General features: G+C 38.0%; 1 long non-coding RNA gene across 1 annotated transcript; it reads left to right on the forward strand.

Moving 5' to 3' along the window:
• The first annotated feature begins 3,663 nt into the window (after positions 1–3,663).
• LOC148044672 (uncharacterized) lies at positions 3,664–8,535 on the forward strand. Its single transcript, XR_015697337.1, has 2 exons — positions 3,664–8,164; positions 8,247–8,535. It is a non-coding gene; the product is annotated as an uncharacterized LOC148044672 (long non-coding RNA).
• Positions 8,536–9,104: the final 569 nt, after the last annotated feature.

Consider the following 9,104-nt stretch of genomic DNA (forward strand, 5'->3'; position numbering starts at 1 on the left):
GCTGGCGGTGGCATCAGTTTCTTCCTCCACGTCCTGCCTGAAGCGCGGGGTGGTGGTATCAGCAGCGAAGGCAGCCCCTTTCTTCTTGTTGTCTGGGGCCCTGCTTGTCTTCCCTTCCCTCTTGGCAAGGGGTGGGGTGGTTGTGGGAAGTTTAGCGCGGCACTCTGGGGTGCGGTGGCCTCCCCTCCCACAACGGAAGCATGTGAATGGCTTGACTTTGCCGGTGGAGCTTCCCTTTCCTTCACTCCTGATTCGGAAAGGGGGCTTCTGAGTTGGGGGGGGGGTGATTTTCCTGCTTTCTCTTCCCTCGCATGTTGAAGTCTATTCAAATCGAGCTCAATGTCTGCTGCATTTTCATACCAAGCTGTAACGCGCTTGGGAAGGTGTCTGTTAACACATTGTTGATAAATGTCCTCATTTAATCCTAATGCAAATTGGTCCAAAAGCGCATCCTGAGACCAGCCTCTCATATAAGAAGAGAGTTGTTGAAACTCCTGAATATACTGAGTCACCGGTCTATCTCCATGCCTGAGGGTCATAAATCTCAACTTTCCCCGCTTCTCAATTAGGGGGTCATCAAATCTTCTCTTAAACGCAGTCATAAAAGCATCAAAATTCCTCAGGAGGGGGGAATTGCTTTGGTGCAGGCTCATCATCCATTCGGCTGCCTCTTCCTCCAAAGCAAGTAACACCATTCGCACTTTCATTTCATCCAATTCTAAATTGGGTCCATAAATTTCCATATAGTTATAAACTTGTATAATGAAGGGACCCAGTTTTTTGGGATTCCCCTCATATTTTACAGTTAAGGGAGGGACTTTTGCCATTCTGCGTCTTCTGCCCCCCCCTGCTCTGGCAACCGCCCTGGCTGGGGGGGGGGAGAAGCTGTTTCTGGGTTAATTTGCTCCCATCCTCCCTCGGCCTCTTCACCCTCCCTAAATTTTTGCATAGAGTACCTTTGTTCAAAGTCTTCCGTTTGGTCTCTTTCTCGGGGTTTTTGTTTGGGCAAGATTTCTTCCAATTCGACTGGCTTCGCCCTTTGTTTTCTCCTGGTAACTCCAGCATCCCAACTTTCGCTGTCCTCTTTTTGCCCCACATTCAAGGACCATCGAGGGGGAATCGCAGGGTCCGCTATTCCTAGTCCAGCCATTCTTCCAGGTAATGATGGGTCAGCGGTTTCCCTTTCAATTTCTTCATCGCTTGCTCGCAAAGACATGTCCCTCGTTTCTTCTTGTAAGTGCACCCCCCACGGAAGGTTGAAATCTCCTGGTGGGGTGTGAGTGAGACTTCGCTTACTGTCAGAACCTCTCCATTAGATAATTAGGAAAGAAGACCACGAGACTCCATGCGTAGAAATCAAGTGTACTTTTACTAATTATAAATGATTAAAGGCATAGCGAAGCAAAGTCTGATTATTTAGGCGCGAAAGCAATTGATATATAGAATAGCCCATTCCCCACCCCTTGGCATCACAGCTACAGTCCAATCATAATTCTCCCAAGTGTCAGGTGTGAGATAACTTCAAAAGGCATCATGAAGATGGAATGTCGGTGCCGTTAGTCCTGGCGGGAATCTCCTACGCATGCGTAGTCAGACAGGCAGCTGAACTCCAGAACCTTCCTCCAGCACAATGAGTAACCCCTTCCAAATACCAAGTCCTCCCTCCCCGTTTCATGGCAGTCGAAGCAACAGCAAAGCAGAGGCTGACACTCTTCCTCCTCCTCTTCCTCCACCACCACCACCACCATTATTTCAGAAATATAACAGAAAAAGAAAGAGAAAAGAAGTATGTTTCTTCTGGTGTGTGTTTCTTATGTAACGTATGTGCACACACACACGCACACACACACACACACACACACACACACACACACACACACACACACACAGAGTCAGGTTCCAAGTAATGTACCCATCACAAACAGAACTCTGAGGTAAGTTGATTCCTCAAAGAACAGGTTTATTCAGAGATATCTAATATCACCTTGGCACAAAGTGGTGGAAAGCCAGTTCCTGTGCTTCCTACCACATTAAAAGTAAATGTTTCCTGTTTTCTCAAAACAATAAGTCACATTGTCCAATTTGGATACTGGCTGGTTGCTTAGAGACGTCTCTGCTCCTCCTCTGGCCAGCCAGCCATTGGAATATCTCTGACTCATAAGAGAGCTTTGTTGTTTTGGCTACAAAATCCCATCTATCTCTACTCTCTCCCTTCAACTCCAGATTGTGTCAAGCTGAAGCCATGTGAGAAGAAACCCCAATAGAAATCGAAACCCCAAAGAAATGGAAACGGCCACAGCCAGGTCAGTTTCTGGGGACACACGGACACATAGACACACATGGACACCCACACACAGACACACACACACAATCACACAATTGCAAATACACAGATCACAGAGATGTTTACATTCAGTCATGGCTTCCTTTACTTAGAACAAGACTAAAAGGAAAGCAATAAAGAAAATACTTTATGTTCTATCAGACTGAATTAACACTGTAGATTTCATGGCTTCTTCAACCAACATTTTGCATGCATTGGGCATAGAAAGAATGCTGGAGGTAAAACTTCAGAAGAAATAAAACACGCAGAGTACTGACAGCCAGCATTCCTATATGTCTAGGGATTTTATTTTTTGCATATCACAATAATTCAAAATGTGGCAAAATAAGTTTCATTTACTTTCAAAAGAAAAAGTATAGTTTAATTCAGTTTAAACCAAGGCTATAAAAGTCACAAGCTTCATTGTTAGGGCAAAAAATAGACAGAAAACCTCCTATGCTGAATATATAATTTTGACCTCTAGTAAATTCAATAATAAATTTTAATCACAAGCAAGAGACAAAAGAGGCTGATTATATAGCACACTGTTGTGGTTTCCACCATTCAACACTATTTAGGTCTCACAATAGATCAACCACATCAAATTACATGTAAAAACTTGGGACAACTCCTTAATAGAAAATAGAAGCAAATTAAACACTTAAAGTAAGCATGATTATCTCCTTAGCTCTTCTTTTAATTTTTTCCTAAGGGAGGCAAACCAAATTAAAGGATCAATTGTATTCACCTTTCTAAGGAAGGAAAACAGATGTCATTTTTTGAATATGCAAACTCTGATGACTTTTCTTGGTGCACTCATTGTGAAAGTATATTTTTAATATTTGATATATAATTGTTTTAACATCTTTGGAAAAAATAAAGCAATAAGAAAAAAAACTCATGATGAAATAGTCAAATGGCATCAGATAATAACAATAACAAAATAGGGTGCAATAAAATCCACTTCCGCATGCATGTAGAAAAAGAGTTCTGTCTGTCTGTCTTCTGTAAGGGAATGAAAAAGAAAGAGAAAAGCTTGTGTTGCCTATTCAGATATTGCAAGCATGGGAATATTGGGCAAAGAATCTCTGTGTTTTTGCAGGATAAAGTTTCCTGCTTTTGTGAAAAACTTATGCTTATTCAGTTGAATGCATATAGATTTGCCTTTCAGACTTTAGTAAGCTGAAATTTGCAAAAAAAAAAACCAAAAAACAACTACAAAGAGAACCTGAATTTTCCAGTTATCATATGAACACCCAAATCACATTAAAAAAAACTCACTTGGAGATCCTCTTTTGCCCTTCTTTCATTAGAAGCAGAAATATCTCAGTTCGCTTCCTTTATAATCCCTTTTCTCAAATATCTCCTGTCTTTTTTCGTGCTGTTATCTGTGTCCCTAAAGGATAAAATTTGACTTTCTATAACCCCCTTTCTCTCTCTCTCTTTTTACACATAATTAGATCCCACATGTGACCATCTAGATCTAAAAGCTTTTCCCTCTAAAAATGGGCATTCATATCTTAAGGCTCTGAGGCCCTAGGATTATGAATTTTAATGTATTTACTTAACATATTTCAGTGCAGCCTACCAACCTATGTATAGGTGTAAAATAAATATTGTATATACAGTTTAAAATCAATAAAATGGAAATAAGAAAATATGTAAATCTACATGAAGCACATATATGGAACAGTGGTATCTACCAGATGCTGATTTTCATCCATAAAGACCTTTTTGCGGGCTTTATGTGAGTGAGTAAGAAACTCAAGACTGCTGAGGCATGGTCAGTTCCAACCCTATTGTCTTTCAAGAGAGCTCTGGAAAACTGGCTCTTTCTGTAAGTCTGCGGTAGGGCAGAAACTTTTTCTGTTCAGGAACTCAAGCCATGTGATCCTGCTCAGGAACTCAAGCCACGTGATCCTATCCACCATTAAACCATCTTTCCAAACAGCCACCATGTTTCCAGTGTCTTTTCCCCCACTTGGAACTGAACCCAGATGGAGATTTCTTCCAACATTAGGAACTGAGGCCACGGCAGCACAAGGAAACAACAATCAACAACTCAATAACCAACTGAGGACAAAAAGACACAGACAAATAGTTCACATAAAACAGTCCCAGTGCACACAACCTGAGACTGAGAAGTTCCATGAAGATGGGCTCCAGCGTGAATCTGAAAGCTTGGAACAACGAACCTCCAGCCAACTCAGATTGGATCCTACAGCATGATCCTGGGACACATATATTTGCCCTCGTTCATGAAGAAATGTTTTTGACATATGACAGAAATAGGAAATTATTACCTACATGGGGCTAATTTTATTAACCATATGTTATTATATTAAACTCAATTACTTTTTTGCAGAGCAGTCCACTTGGACCAAACAAACAAACAAACAACCAAACCTAAAAATCCAAGTATGTTCTTAACCTAAAAAAGATTCTGCTTGCCTGAAGAAAAAGCTCCACTCATTCATTCATTCATTAACTTAATTGTGCTTTAGTCAATTAATCCAATTTTCTGGTTCACACAGCACACTGAACCATAAACTAATAACACTGACTGGGCATGCTAAACTGTAGTTAGTACTTTGTAGTTTACATGAATATGTGCTTATCCAAAGTAATAGTAAATTAATGTTTGGTGACTTTTTTTAAAGCACGGAAACTACACATGAATTTATTGCTCTGCAGTGAAGTTAACTATCAGTGTCTTGTCTACATCTCAAGCTTTCACAACTATACCACACCAGCTACAAAGTATTATTGTTGGGTTATATTTATTGGCTGGAAATATCAACACTATTTACTAGAGTTGTGTGAAGCAAACTCAATTCACACTGATGAGTCACTATGAACAATAGAAGTGATATACTCTGCCTTGTTGATGGACAGCACCAAAACACTTGTTTTGAGGAGGCACTTCAGATAGCATGAAGCATTTCATCCAGTATACCCAATAGCAAGCTATGTGACTCCCCTCTGCTATTTATAAATGGACTCACTTATACTGTGATATTACACTGAGAAGTTTCAAAGGGATGCCACATACAAGCATCCCTTCAAGAATATGTGGAGTTCTATTGAGCATTAGTCAATAATTAGCATTATTAGGTGCTGTTGATGAGGTGACAATAATGCAACTAGTGATTTTTTTAAGATGACACATCTAAATGTATACCTAATTGTATGCTAAAACTAATGGAGCAGAAAGCTTCTTTAACTAGGTGAAAGGATATTTCTGAATACCACACAACAGTTTACTTCACAATTTTTGTTTGAAAAGTGCAACAGTATGTATGTTTAGACAATTCTTCAACTATCAGCCTCTTATATTTAAGAGTGTTATATAGAACAAAATTTGACATTGGCTGCCTCAGTCACAAGAATTGGATATAACAGACACAAGTAACAGGATACAATGACCTTGAGAGAAAATTCTAGTGAGTAAGAGGTATTCAGCAATAAAACTAATGACTTGAGATATATTTCTCTTTAATGGCAGTCTTCAAGAGAAGATAGGGCGTTAAGGGAAGCAGTCTTTTTCTTATTCTCTCTTTCTGAATTTTGGCTGCTTCATATGAAACAACCTATTGATGACTAAGATTCTAAAGACAGCAACACCTTTTGTTCAATGTGGAGCCCAGATAAGTTATTGCATGAATATTCAGGAAATCATAGATACAACATTAGTAATTCACTAAGCTGCCATATCTATATATGTACATACAAACCTAAGTGGGATATATTTATTTGATTGGTAGAGTCTCCATTCATAGTTTTTTTCCTGCACAGTTATGAAGAAGAATGTTGTGCATTCCTTTTGTCCTGTAGTCAACCAGGATTAAATCATGAATTATCCTGAGACACATAGTCACCATTTTGATATGCTGGATAACGTGCAAACAATCTGCTTTATTGGAGCAATGCAAAAACCTTGTAAATATGATATGAGACTAAATTATTTTTCTTGACAATTCTATTTATTTAGAAAAAAATGCTTCAACAGAATGCTAGGGACCACATTGAAATGAACTCTATAAACTGAATTTATTAATTAAAATGTAAAGAAAATCATAGAGTTGTACATGATCAAAACAAGATTCCCCAATCTATCATGTAATAAAATTATCTTGGATTAAGAAGGCTGTTGAGAATGCATCATTTATTTCTGATGCTCACAAAAATATTATTACCGCAGGGACAAAATTGGTATATTTTTTCACTTCATATCTTGTTTTTGTTTAAGCACTTGCGCAGTTTTACTGCTCCCCCCTTCCACATATCAATTCAATTCTGTGAAACTTTCTCATTTTTGATATTTATCATTCCTGTCCTTTCTTGATGCAGTGTTCCATGATGTCATGTTTGCAGTCTCTTCATCCGATAAATAAACATAAATTAATCTGTCTCTTTCAATGTCATGGCCACTGACAAATTGACTTGCATTTGGCATCTAGGGAAAAAACAAAACATTTCCTATTTCAATCAATGTCTATTGTGATTTTTCAGTTTGTAGCTGGAGAAATTTCATGAATGTAAATAAGAGTTTTTGCCTATGGCTCCTTATCTATTGTGAAAATAAGTTTATGCATATTCTATGCAAACTCCCTCTTCAAGGATAATGAAACTTACTTCTGAGTAAAACAAGAATAGAACTGAATTGTTAACACCCTTCTAGAAAGCAATACAAACATACATACATTGCAAAATTGACATAGGAAGTAATATTAAAAATAAGTGGCACAATTTACATTGGAGTATGTTGGAATAAATGCTAAGAATAACAAGGAGCAAAGTTAGGCCTTTTCCTGTATGTTTTATACAAAATTGATTATGTATGTAACTTGGTACTATTTTTAATGTAAAGAAAAAGTATAATATAACAATAAGCAGTGATGGGATTCAGCCAGTTTGCACCTATTTGGGAAAACCAGTTGTTAACTTTCTAAGCAGTTCGGAGAACCAGTTGTTGGAAGAAATCTCATTTTATTTTTTTCCCACTTTACAGGGCTAATCCTATAAGGAAGATAGGAAGAAAACATTCTAGTGTTGTTTCTAGCCTAATCTTTATTGCTCTGCTTACAGAAACAACCTCTCCAGTTAACCCTTATTACATTGTAATAGCTAAGGTGACGCGCTCATTGACGTGAGTGATGTTGACTTGGGCACACCCACCCAGTCATATGACCACCGAGCTCCGCCTACCCAGATGGTCATTAGGGCAGAGAACCGGTTGTTAAATTATATGAATCCTACCACTGACAATAAGTAAATGTCATTTTGAGGCAAATAGTAGTCCTTTTACAACAATTGTTCAGATTACCTGCTCATTAATGCTCAAAGGCACTGGTGGCTTTTGTTTGTAAATTTTTAAGCACATTTTCATCTCCAAACACTTTTTTTCTTCCCCCTTTTGTGTCACCATCTAAATCTGACAGCTGTGAAATATTAATTGTCTCATTTGAGGCTTGTCATAACTGTCAGAAAACATCAAGCTGGCTTTCACTGGGAGCAAAGCCATTTCAAAACACGATACTGAGATCACCTCTTACATCTAGGGAAGAAGTCTTTGGCTTCATTTGGAACTTTCATGTGCCATGGAATGTGGCCTGGGAAAAGCATAGGAGGGAGAGGAGGCATATAATCAAGGCTGCCATCAAAAGCTACACGATGCCAGTGTAATAACCTCAGAAGGATTCTTCTTCTGCTAGGTACCTATCACAGAGCAAATGTTTCTGTTTATTCTTTTCTCTCTCCAGCCAGATTTCTGAAAGCGCAATCCAACATTACAATGACAGCTGATGAGCTCTGAGAGCTTCAGAGATTGTCAACAGCCAGGTACAGAGATACAACAGTGAGATATTTCTGGGCAAAGTCAGAGTGATGGGAACAAAAATACTGATCCAACTTGCCCTTGCAGGAATGTCAAATAACATTTGCACGTCAGAGATGTGCCATTTGGGAAAAGTACCAAGCAAAGTGGCTTTGCTTCAAAGCTCCTATGACCTGCGTGTCCAGCTCTATGTGATATGGAGCCGAGTTGAATTATGTTGACATGAATAATGAAATCTGAGAAAACTAGTTGGTCAGTTGATATGTGTGTTCTGAAAAATAAGACACACAAGTTTATTTTTGTATTGTAATATAACAAGCAAATAAATAAATGAAATAAAATAAAATAAAACTAAGTTGTTCCCTCCAGCTGAATATTCCTGTTTTTATTGTTTTTATTGTTTTACTTCATTAGGAGAACAGCACTTTTTATGGGTATTATTATTCTTATATTATTTGACATGCCTATTTGACCAATTTCTTGTTCATAGGTTATTTGCAATCTCCAAAGTCAAGCGGATAACCTGACCTAAAATAACTGAAGTAACATATATTTTAAAAATAAAAATAATAAAATAGTTTTTAAAAAAAGCCCACCAGTGATGTCAATCTTCTTAGCTCAATAGGGCTTGTCTTCCAGAATGTAGGCAAGTACAAAGAAGGCCCAGTCTTAAGTTGCTGACAGATGTTAATTTCTAAGAATAAAAAAATACAGCCAATTCAATCCTCATTTTCTCAATATCTGCCAGATGGACATTATTTATGGAATAACTTAATTTTTTCAAGTTTTATGAGTTAACACATGGATATTTCAAAGTCTAAGCAAAGGACAGAACATTGGAACAAAAAAAATTAAAAGTTAGGACTATGGCAAATCAGAACAGTTACAGCTGGATTATTGTTTGTACACTGACAGGGATTTTGAATAACGGAGCTCTTTAAAAAA

This window comes from Thamnophis sirtalis, unplaced genomic scaffold, assembly GCF_051295495.1.
Source record: "Thamnophis sirtalis isolate CommonGarterSnake01/CBP01778 unplaced genomic scaffold, rThaSir2_p1.2 scaffold_7, whole genome shotgun sequence".
Taxonomy (NCBI): Eukaryota; Metazoa; Chordata; class Lepidosauria; order Squamata; family Natricidae; genus Thamnophis; species Thamnophis sirtalis.